The following is a 12,526-nucleotide window of genomic DNA, read 5'->3' as shown; positions in this document are numbered from 1 at the left end:
GGAGTGAGCAGCTCCTTCCTGAGACCCCCTCCTGGGAGTGCCTAGCAAAGCCTCAAGGCACCAGATATTCAGGGCGTTTGTTCATTTGCTTTGCTGTGTTAGAGAGAAAACCCCAGGCATTCCAAACGCTGGGTACTCCACCATAGAGTTAGCACTCCTGCCTAGAGGTTTCAAGGCTATAATTTGGAAGCTAGATTTCAATAATAGAGAGAGGCAAATAACTTACTAATGTGTACAGGTTCTTCTAATGGAAAGGAAATATGAAACGTGTACTATTCAGTTGCAGGGCTAGGTCAGAACCAGGGTTAATAGTAATCAGAGAGTGATTGTAGCAAGGGCAAGAGATGGTTTGTATTAAGGTGGAGCAATGAGTGTAGGGAAGAAAGAGTTCAGTTGCGAGATGCTTAGTGCCCCATACAGGACCCTTTCTCGAAGCCTGATCATGAGAGATGATGTAGTGAGGGGGAGGGGAGAAGAAGTCAAAGAATAAAAGCTAAGTTAGCTTGATTTCCGCAGTTAGCTCCTGTGGGGATATTTTGTACTCTCCTTAAATCCTTTCCAAGCTATGCACGTATGGAACAGACAGGGAGCATCGCCTTTCTTCTTCCAAGCAGCCCCAGGTACTTTCAGTTTTCTCCTAGCTCCGCCTCCTTCCTGCTAGTATTATTGGCCACTGCCTACAAAAATGGTGATAAGGGGGAGCTACACATAATGCCCTTCCCCTCAGGCTCTGCATATTTCACTTCTATCTCAGCGTAGCCTTGGCTGTTCAGATAGAGGGGAAATCCTGGATTGCTGGAGTCCACCAAACCCAGGTCCTCTCCCATCACAAGCCCCACAGAGGCTTCCAGCAGTTATGAGAATGTGAAGAGGAAGCGATCCGTTCCTACTCAGGCTCTGCAACCCCAGAATCATCCACAGTTGGGGCTCAATGTGTGGGCAACTTGGGCTCTGCTCCTGCAGCGTCCACCTTCCTCCAATCTTTCTCCAGTTTTCCCCGAACTAACCTGTATCATCTGCTGTGAAGTCACCAGAAGAAACCTCACAGATCGGCAGAGCCGTCAGCACCCTCTGCCACGTGGCAGTGGCCCAACCCACTGCCTGCTGCCTCCCCGGGGATTTCAAGGCTGTGGGCGTCGAGGAGTTTAAGTTTGGATGATGATACGGGGACCACGTGGATGTTCCTGGTGGTGAGTGTGCATGCTGCTCACCCACTCCTGCTGCCTCCCGGCACCGCAGCCAGTCCCAGGAGACTCTGTGGGCCCACCCAAGTCGATAGAGTACCACCTCCTCCTGCTTGCTCATTCTACTGCACCTGGCTTGCCTCGCCATCATCTGGCACTCGAGGGACCACAGCCAGTGACATGGTGATAAATCTGGCGTGCATCCTTGTTTGCTGTCTCCAAAATTATCTGCTTGTGTGATTTGAATTCCTCTCGTTTTTGTTTGTCGTCCTCTCTGAGAGTTTGTTGAGCGTTTGTTGAGCGTTTGCCTAGGATGCCTGTGGTGTTAGGTAAAGTGAGGTAGGGGTCTTCCCTTCTTGCCACTGTGGCCTGGCCTGCCTCAGGCTTCTTTTGCATAGGAGACCACTCTTATGGGTAGGTCCCACAAGCAGTGTTGGGAACAGGTCAAAGAAGAGACACCCAGAATAAAGCTTGAACTGTTTGAGTTTGCCTAACACACCCCAGATACTAAACTCAGCAACCAGATTAATTCCAGACCTCACCCATTCCTGGAGCTGAGTATTTTGATATACCAAGAACATCATCCTGAGTCCTGGTCTTATGCATGAAACTAGGTCTTGGCAACTTCCAGGAAGCAAGAATTAATAGGCACTGAGGTATTGTCTGTATCTAGGTATTAACCTAGATACAGTAGCCTCCCAGTCTCTGGGTTTATTTTGCTCTAAATCATTGTTACTAATGTGGTCAGAATGTTCCACCTGACAAGAATCTCTGACCTGCATACAAGGGATGGATCACATGCAGTCAAGGATAGTTATGAATGCAGTCCAAGACAAAATTGTAAACTTACTTAGAACACTGTGAGGGTTGCTTGTTATTTTTCTTTCAGGTTCTTTTTTTTTTTTTTTTTTTTTTTTTTTTTTTTTTGGGGAGAAGGGTAACTTGATTGCATAGCTCTCAACTGTTAACTTTATTGATGTTGCAAGGTCAAAAGATTGAACACAGCTGTGTAGACAGAAGTTTCTGTCCTACCCGGTCCCCCAGCCATTCAGTCCCAATGAAACACACAGAGGTTTATATTAATTGTCAACTGTTTGTCCTATTAGCTCAGGCTTGTTATTTACTAGCTCTTACAACTTAAATTAACCCATAATTCTTACCTAAGTTTAGCTGTGTGGCTTGGTAACTCTTCTCAGTGAGGCTTTCTCATCTTGCTTCCTCTGCCTTTGCTGATGACTGACTCTGCTTTTCCTCTTCCCAGAATTCTCCTAGTCTGGTTGCCCTACGTATACTTCCTGCTTGGCTACTGGCCAATTGAGTTTTATTACAGCAATACAAGTGACAAATCTTTACAGTGTACAAAAGTATTATCCCACAGAACACCTGGTTACTTTTAATGATGACAGACCCTTTTAAAGGTTACTCAATGAATGTGTGGTATCACGTGCCTCTAATCTCAGCAGCAGGGAGATGGGAGCGGGTGGATCAAGATTTCAGGTTCAGCCTTGGCTACATGAGTTCAAGTCCAGTCAAGATCACATGGGAACTTGTTTTTGTTTTAAAAGGTAAAATAAAATAAACATACGAATATTCCCCAATTATTGCCTAATTACAGGATAGACTATAATCTGGAATGCAGGAATCCTTGGACATACGCAACCTTTTATGTCTCTGACCCCGTGTGTCAGCATTTCTCCAAATGCTCCCTAACACATCCATTTTAGGAGAAAGGACTTGGTTTGAAACACTCCCGCTGCTACTCCCAGTCCTAGGCGAACACTAATGCCAAACTATTCTACTTTTAGTGGAATAATTTCATTTAAAAAATTCAATCGCTACCTAAAGCTGTATGTTTATATCTGTACTGCATGCCTCTTGCTGTCAGCTGTGGGAGTAGAGATTATTAAGTGTTGTAGCCTTCATATTTATGCCTCTCTAAAATTGATTTGCTGTAATTTTTAGCCCCAGGGTGACAACACTAAGTGGCAGGACCTTTGAGACAATGCTTAATCTCATTAACTTGGTCGGCTTGAGACGTGCCCAGAAGATCAGTAACTCACACCCATGCATGCCTGAGAGCATTTCCAGAGCTGGTAAAGAGAGGAGTCCATTTACATGTGGGCAGCACCATCCAAGTTAGGGAAGCACACAGAATAAAACAAAGTCTGCTGGTGTCTGTGTTTTCTCTGCTTCTTGGCTACATGTGAACCACCTTGCCTTAACACACCCTTTCCACCATGACAGAATGAGTCCTCTGGAAACGTAAACCACGCTAAATCCTACCCGCATTGTTTTCTGTTGTGTATTTTGCCACAGAGATGGGAAGTCTGGCTAATATAGGAAGTCATCAAATCATAAGGTCAAGAGCCTCATGAACAGGGTCAGTCACCTCATGAAAGAGGCATGAGAGAAACTCCTTGTCCATTCTAACATGTGTGCACACACCAAAGTCAACATTTATGAACCATATCAGGTCCTCACAGGTCACCAGATTTGCCTGTGACTTGATCTTAGATTGTCCAGTCTTTCTAGGCATGAAAAAAACATTTTCTTTCTTCTTCATTTTTCCTTTTTGGATTTACTTGTTTTATGTGTACAAGCTTTTCTTGGATTTATGGATGTGCACCATGTACATGCCTGGTGCCCATGGAGGTCAGGAGAGATGGATGCCCAGGAGAGAGTTCCGGTGCCCATGGATGGTCCAGGAGGTCATCCCTGGAACCAGAGTTACAGACGGTTGTGAGCTGCCATGTTGGTGCTGGGAAGCAGATCAGGGTCCTCTGCAAGAGCAACAAGAGCTCTTGACCAATGAACCATTGCTCTAGTCCCAACCTTTCTGATATTTATGAGCACCCTTGTATGCCATTTTGTTACAGCCCTAACAGTGTTTGATAATGAGAAACTTCCATAGCAGCCTTTAAATCTTTTTATTTCTTCTACACCAAAAAAAAAAAAAAAAAAAAAAGCCACAGACATTTCTTTTAGCACAAGGGTGTGTTAGTCTGTCACCAAACAAAAATCTGAGAGAAACAGCTGAATGGAGGAAGGGTTTAGTTCTGCCCAGTTCCAGAGGTTTTAGTCCATCACGCTGAGTGGGTATAACCAAACGGGGCAGCTCACAGCACCACAGCCAGGAAACAAAGAATGCAGCATTAGCTGGCTGCCTCCTCTTCCTGCTTTTCCCCGTAGATGGAGACCCTGACCTATGGGAGGAAGCAGCCCAGGGGAGTCTCCTCCTGTTAGTCATCTCTGCGAGCACCCTTACAGACACCAACAGGTGAGCTTCACTGGTGTTCCCATTGCTTCTTAGTCCACTCCCACTGACCACCTGAACCAGCACAAGAGGCTAGATATCTGCAACATCTGGCCCAACAGCTGTTTCTTTTCTTCCTTTGGATTCTTTGGTGTTTTCCTTGTTTGTCTTTATGAGGGAATCTTGCTGTGTAGACCAGGCGGGTCTCAGGCCCACGATCATTCTACTTCAGTCTTTCAAGTGCTAGGTTTACAGGCATGCGCCACCATACCCAGTGGTCACGAGTCTTATTGTGTTTCTGTGTAAGACCTGTGGTTATTTTCCGTCAATGCAGAAATACAAAGGAAATATGATAAAACTTTTGTATACCTATTGTTTATATGTGGTAAGGTTTCAAGTCATTGTGCAAGTCAAGAAAGACCACCTTGAAGCAATAGAATGAAGAAAGAAAACTGCTTTCCTGAAAAAGTTTGCTTTCAATAAACATTTTAAATGTGTTTAAATGTGTATGCTTCTTTAAAAAAAAAATGTTTATTTTGGTATTCCACTCAGAATTGCTTCTGACCATGATCATGGAATACACTGCTCTTACCATGGTCCCCACCCTCCTCGAGCAGGTGGTCTGATAGAAAGATGAAATGGGCCAGGCAGTGGTGGCACGTGCCTTAATCTCATACTCGGGAGGCAGATCTCTGTGAGTTTGAGGCCAGCCTGATCTACAAGAGCTAGTTCCAGGGTAGCTATAGAGAAACCCTGCCTCAAAAAGAAAGAGAGAGAGAGAGAGAGAGAGAGAGAGAGAGAGAGAGAGGGGTGAAATGGCTTTTTGAAGACAGAGTTACAATTAGGTGATAGCAGTCTGCATCTGATATATGTATCAGTATATGGTATTTTTTCTCCTATAGCCAAGATTCATGGGTCCTGGAATCAAGGGATGGAAAAGGCAGTGGTCTCCTTCACTATCACCCTTAGTGACTCACTAGGAAAAGTTTTGCTTCCTATTTCTGGGAGCTTGAGTAGTGCTGGCCTAGTTTTGGTTCCAGAGGGCAGAGTACTACTGCCAGGACACACAGTAGACATTCCATCGACCAGAAAACTCAGACTTCCCTCTGGCCACTCTGCTTCTGATGCTCTTGAACCAAGAGGCAAAGAAAGGAGTAACAGTGTTAAAAGGAATAATTGATCCAGATTACAAAGGGGCAATTGGGTGACTTTTTCACAATGGAGCTGAGAAAGATTATGTCTGGCATGTAGGGCATCCTTCAGGGCTTCTCCTGGTACTACCATGTCCTATGATTAATGTAAATGGAAAACTAGAGCAGTTTCATCCAGGAAAGATGACAAAGAGCACAGAGGTGCAGGTCACTCCACCAGGAAAAAAGAGCCAAGCCCTGCTGAGGTGCTTGCTGAGGGTAGAGGAATTGCAGAGTAGTAGTTATAAACACTAGCTAAGGTCGTGTCATCAGTTGCAGAAATCAGGATTACATATAATTGACACTGTAACATGAGGACTGGACTCATTGGGGTTTCTGTCCCACCCAGTCCCCCAGCCATTTAGTCCCAGAGAAAATCACACAGAGATCTCCATAAGTTATAAAACTGATTGGCCCATTAGCTCAGGCTTCTTATTAGCTCTTGTAGCTTATATTAACCCATTATTCTTATCTATGTTAGCTAAATGGCTCAGTACCTTTTTTCAGTAGAGCAAGTCACATCCTGCTTCTTCGGTGATCTGGGCAGGATTGGCAAAGGAGCTTCCTTCTTTCCAGAATTCTCCTGTTCTCATAGCCCTGCCTCTACTTCCTGTCTGGTTGACCCGCCTATGCTTCCTGCCTGGCCAATCAGCGTTTATTTAAAACATGATTGACAGAATACAGACAATTCTCCTGCACCACTTCCCCCTCTTTTTTTTTTCTTTTTTACAAAGGAAAATATCCATAGTCCATATTTTGGGAATGTGGGCATAGTATTCCGGCTACTTTTTGCTGGTTGGGGGAGCTGATAATCTTATGGGGACCTAAAGAAAATTTAGAATTATCATCAAGTCCTGACTGGAGTATCTAGTGAGTCTTGATCACCTCAGGCAGCAGTCTTGAATCTGTTTTAGATGTAGAACTCTAATATCGGGCCATTTGTTCCTACCAGAGATTTCTCAGGGGGTCTTCCTTGATCAAACCTGATTTTTCTTAACTCAAAATGAATTCACAGCCTCTCATTTCCTGTGGAAACAAAAGCAAAATCTCTTCTCCAAAGTAACATATCTTCTGACTTCAACTTTGAAGTCAAGGTATTTTCAAAATACCTATCTTGGATTAATTCAGCATCATTTATAAGCAAATATCTTTTAGCAGCTGTTGTGACTTCCTCAGCATTCAAACAATTCAAAGAGAGCATAATAGCATACAGTATCAAGATTCTCTGTGTATTTTCCATCTATATGTGGCCTTATTTTAACCTCTATTTCTTTTATTTTTACTTTTACTTTTTGAGACAGGTTCTCTGTATATCTTTGTCCTGGAAAACCTCTGTAGACCAGGTTTTTTTTTTAAAAAAAATGATTAATGGAATGGTTATTCATTTAAAGGGAAAAAACTTACAGAACTCCGTCCTAGATAACAGCCCTCTGCACAATCAGGAGAGGAGTCTAGTAGCCGGAAGTGGAGCCAGAAGCAAGGGAGAGAGTGGAGGGCTGCTGTTGCTTTTTTAAAGAGAGAGAGACCACGCCCCAGTGGGCTGGTATCTCAGTGGCTATTGGCTGAAGGAGCGGAGGAGCTCCCTCAGCACCTCATCCTTTTGTTTAAGTAAGAGAGTTCTAAATCTACTACAAAATTATATACAATAAGAACAAATATCCTATTCTAACTAGCTTAAGTCTTGTATAATAAATAACTTGGCCAAGTCATGAGAGGAAAGTAACTACATTTATATAGTCTTCAACCCCATTGAAGATCTGAGAAGGGAAATAATGTTACCTGAGTAATTAGGAAGTGCGATCAAACAACTTCCAAAACATGCAAAACATGAAACAATATTTCTGCCATATTTTTCTAAGAGTGTGTTTATATAGATATTTATGGCTTTTCCTTAATTTCTTTATCATATAATGTAACATTAATTAAGAGACTACCAGTGGTTATCATATTTAAGTTTTGAGATCCCAAAAGAATGTCCCTCAAGGGACATTGCCACCTGTTCTAAAATTTATAATGTATTGGTGATTATACATGGAATAGTTATACCATGTCAGGTATAATTATGACCTGGTTATTGTTTTTATTTGGAAATTAAGCATGACATGAGGAGATATGATTATGTGTTAAGTTGACAAGTTGTGGATTGTCATGGCTATTCTTGATTGCCAACTTGACTCTATCTGGAATGAACTAAAACCCATGCTGGGTACACCTGTGAGGGGTTTTTTTCTTAACTAAGTAAATTGAAGTGGGAAGACTCACCTTTAATCCCAAAGTCTTGCTCTTGCTAACTTATCCATTCCTGCACTGGCATTAGAGCCTGTTTCTTTGGGATCCAGAGGATACTGAAGAACAGCCGATATATCCAGCTTCTAGATGAACAACTATTGGATTCTTGGACTTTCCATTGGTAGACTACTGTAGTAGAAGGCTCCTTGTTCATTTCCCATCCACCCAGACTCCCAAAATAATCACACAGAAACTGTATTAATTAAATCACTGCTTGGCCCATTAGCTCTAGCTTCTTATTGGCTAATTCTTACATCTTAATCTAACCCATTTCAAGTAATCTGTGGATTGTCATGTGACTGTGGCTTTCTGGATAAAGTTCCTTCTGGCTCTGGTAGGGCTACATGACTTCTCTTCAACTTCACCTCCTTTCTCCCAGCACTCAGCTTAGTTTTCCCCACCTAGCTCTACTATACCCTATCAGGCCAAACCAGTTTCTTTATTAACCAATGGTATTCACAGCATACAGAGGGGAATCCCATATTATCTCCCCTTTTCTGTTTAAATAAAAAGGAAGGCTTTAACTTTAACATAGTAAAATTACATTTAACAAAACAGGTATCAAGTAAGAATTATAGTTACAATATTTATATCTACTTTATCTTTTATCATAACTAAGGAAAGCTAAAATTATAACTATCTTTTCTTCAACTCCATCAAAGACTCCAGAAGGATACAATATTATCTAAGTAAACAGGAAGTACATTGTAAGCAACTTCTAAAACTCTAGAATTGACAGAGACATCTTGTTTCCGGGACAGTTACCCAAAGTTCTTCTGTAACATTGGAGCATCCGTCTTCAGCTTACAGGCCCATATTATCTGACAGACTTTTCCATGAAGCAGGAAATATCAAAGACAGTTCTGCCTATATTGGCAGTTTGTCAGTCACTTTTTCTGTGTCCTGCAGAATGTCTGGAAGACCCTTTCACGAAGCAGGAACCCTGAAGAACCATCTTACCTTTAGGCAAGTTCAGCAGTCATTTCTCTGTGGGTTCTGCATGTCCAGTTCATACAGTATAGCATCAAGCAGTCCAGGCAAGAGCAGTTTCTTACCCAAATGGCTAACCAACTCCATAAGTAGCCTCTTCATTGCCCATCATTCTCTTGAAGTAGATTGGTGCTGGCAGGAGCAGATGTGTCTCACTGTCATGAAAAGTCTTAACTTCTTAGAACATTTTAAATGCCATATTCTAAAGGTCTCTGAAAGATTTGAAGAATAACTATCTAACTGAAATATATCTCTATGAATCTAGAAAACCTAACATGACTACAAGCTTGACTATTACAGATGATTATCTATTAACCTATATTTCTTAATTATATATTACATTTTTAAATGAACTGCATAATCACAATACCTTAATCAAGAGCAGAAATATACATCAATAGACAAAGATCCATACCAATGCAAATTATTTATTTCTATATCATATCCCTCTTTAAATGTAAACAAACATTTATAAGCAATATTTGGAAATTTGGGCATAGTTCTCTCTAAACTACTTTCTGCTGTTTATTGAGCAAAGTATTTTTGGGGGTGTTCATGGTGACCTTTCAGGGGGTCTTGGTCCATCAAACAACATTATCCTGGAATAAATCCACAGGTTCTCATCCTCTGTGGAAACAAAAGTATAACCTCTTTTCCAAAGCAACATATCCTTAGACCTAAATTTGGAAGTCAAGATACCTTTAAAGTATATATGTTTGTTACTTAGCTCCTTCACAGTCAAAAAATTCAAAGAAAACATAATAAACATAATCCAGATTCTCTGTGAATATTCCATCTTTTTGTGTTTTTTATTTCTTTAATCTATGACTGCCTATACTCTGTCTCTTTAAAGATTTTGCTTTTTTAAACAATTTATTTCTTTTTATAACTCTCTATATTCTTTTTCTTCTCTCTCCTAAGCCTACATACATTTATCCAAAACTGTGACCCATTTAGAGGTCTATATCTCTCTAAATCTGTCTTTATTGTGTGTCTGTAATTATATTCTGTCCATGAGCACTTCTTAAAATGCTAAGCACTTAAGAACCTAAGCAGCAACATTGCTAGGGGGAATATGACCCTGTCTGCTTACTTTGCCCAGTTCAGCATGGTGAAGCTGTTCATTACCTCTGAGAACCATGTACACTGCCCCATTTTCAGGCACACAGCAGGTCTAAGTTGCCATTAAGCAAGTTGTAGCAGTCTGCTCACAAACCCCATTTAAATGCTCAGTCTCCTGAAAGAGCCAGAGTTCGTGGTGGCAGCACAGCCCAGGCCCAGGAAGCCACCGGCTCAAAACAGTGTGGCTTTTTTTTCTGCTACTGTTGAGTCAGGAAAACTTCTCTTAAAGGAGTCACGATGTTAAACCATGCTTAACTTTGTTTTTGTTGTTATTGTTGTTCTTTTGTTTTGTTTTTCTAAGAATTCTTTCCCAAACTCTCTCAGGTTTAAGTGAATTTTAGTTGACTATGTTGGTGCCAATTTTGTAATAGGAGGCTCCTCGTTCATTTTCCAGCTGCCCAGACTTCCAAAATAAACTGTATTAATTAAATCACTGCTTTATTAACCAATGGTATTCACAGCATACAGAGGAAACCCCACATCAGACTACCATTGTTGAACTAGCTAGACCATACTCTGTAAGCCACTCTAGTATCATGTGCATACACACACACATACATACATGAACTAAACTCTAATGCCAGTGAAGGAATGAATTTGCCAGTAAGAGCAGTGGCAAAGAGCAAACAAACAAGTTTCTTTCTTCCATGTCCATTATATAGGCTGCCAGCAGAAGATGTGACCCAGATTAAAGGTGGCTTTTCCTACTTCAAATTATATATATATATGTAATGATATATAATATAGATATATATCCCTTATTGCCTCTCTGGTTACTGAAGCCTCTCCTCAGAGCTCAGAGAGTATTGAATGCCCATGGTGTGAACTATTTTACAAATTTATGAAGACAAATATATTTGATTATCCTGATTCACCAATTATGAGAGACAACAGATTTGGTGACTCTGTGTATAAAACTTTTGACAGTTTGTGGAAGAGAAAAAGGAAATGATGATGCTGGATAGCTGTTCCTAGCTTCTCTGGAGAAGCTGACAAAGGAAAAGAACAAGCTCCATGATAAAAATTAACCAACTTCTGAAATGACCCATGCAGATAGGTCAACCATATTGATTAAGCCAATTAATAGTTTGAGTCCTTTATAAATGATTCACTTTCTCTAAACAACTGTGACTGATTCAGTTTCCTCAGAATAAATTTCTAGAAGTAATCTCAAACCCAGTCAATCAGACTGTCCCTCCAGAACTAATCAATCCAACTGACATAGTCTGCCATGTGAGAAAGTCAGTCTTCTCATATGATGGGTTGTTTTTGCTTTTTGCCAATGATTTAAAAAAAAAAATCACTCGCTGTTTTTTCAGCTTAAAAATCATTGGTAAGGTTGGCTGTCTTTTCCCTTGAGTTTTAGTTTTTCCTATGATGGATTTCCTCCTCTCCTCAGTTTCCTGTCCTGCTGAATTTTCATTAGCTTCCTAATAAGAGGAACTATGCATGTTAGGGAAATTGTCTTTGACCTCAAGTGTTTAAAATTTGAAATTGTGCTTTTCTTTGCCTAAATGTCCCCTCATCCAGCAATGGGCCATGAATGGAAAGCTTCTAATAACTTGCTCAGTGGTAAAACACTATTTCTGTTAAGCCTTAAAGCTTGAACCTACATTGCCCAATCGAATTGAAATATGCTGATTCAAATTTAAAAAAAAATCAAGTGCCTTGTCTCAGTGTAGGGATTAGTAATTTTATTCTATATGGTAATTTAAAAATTGAATTATTACAGCCAAAATGAGGTCAACTTGAAGATGTCCTGTGACTTCTTGCAAATTCAACACAACCACAGGGTCATGTTTCCTGATCCGGAACCCCCTGTCATCCTGAGGTCAACATTTTCACCAGAGCTGGGTGAGAGGGGCTCCAGCCCTAAGCCTGTACTTTTGAAAACTCACACATCACAAACTCACAATCAGAAATGTGTTCCCTGGCCACAGCCCTCGGATCCCAGCCTCACATGTTCTTTCAGCCTGAGAGGTGTGGCAGTACGGTTTTCAAGGCACAAAGATTTGTTTAAGTTACATTTTGTTAGTGAAGTTATAACTTTAAAATATGTGTTTATACAGGCGCATGAGCCTCTACTGCAACCTTGTCCTAGGCCCCAAAGACATCAGTGGGTAGAGCTAAGGGAGTCAGTGCCTTTTGGGTCATTCCTAGAAGGGCTTTGCACTTCTAAAGTATGTTGCTTGGAAGCAACCGGAAGTGTTAGCCAGGTAGTTTCCTAAGGAGACAGTCTGACATCTACCCTTGCCACCTGCATACTGTGTGACCTAGTACAAGTCTTTGGTTATAAGAATGGCCTAAGAATGGCCATGTAGGGTTTAGCACAGCTGAATGCACTGAGCAAACACTGAAGGAAAGGATTCTGTGGTTCTGCTCCTGTGATTGCTACTCCCACTCTCTGCTCTAGCCACCCACACCATCGTAAAGGCTTTTAGAGTGCTAAGCACCCGGGCACTAATCCTATCATTCTCCCATTGAAGAGGATCGCGGAA

Source organism: Chionomys nivalis, chromosome 14, assembly GCF_950005125.1.
Source record: "Chionomys nivalis chromosome 14, mChiNiv1.1, whole genome shotgun sequence".
NCBI lineage: Eukaryota > Metazoa > Chordata > Mammalia > Rodentia > Cricetidae > Chionomys > Chionomys nivalis.
This window is presented reverse-complemented; position numbering follows the sequence as displayed.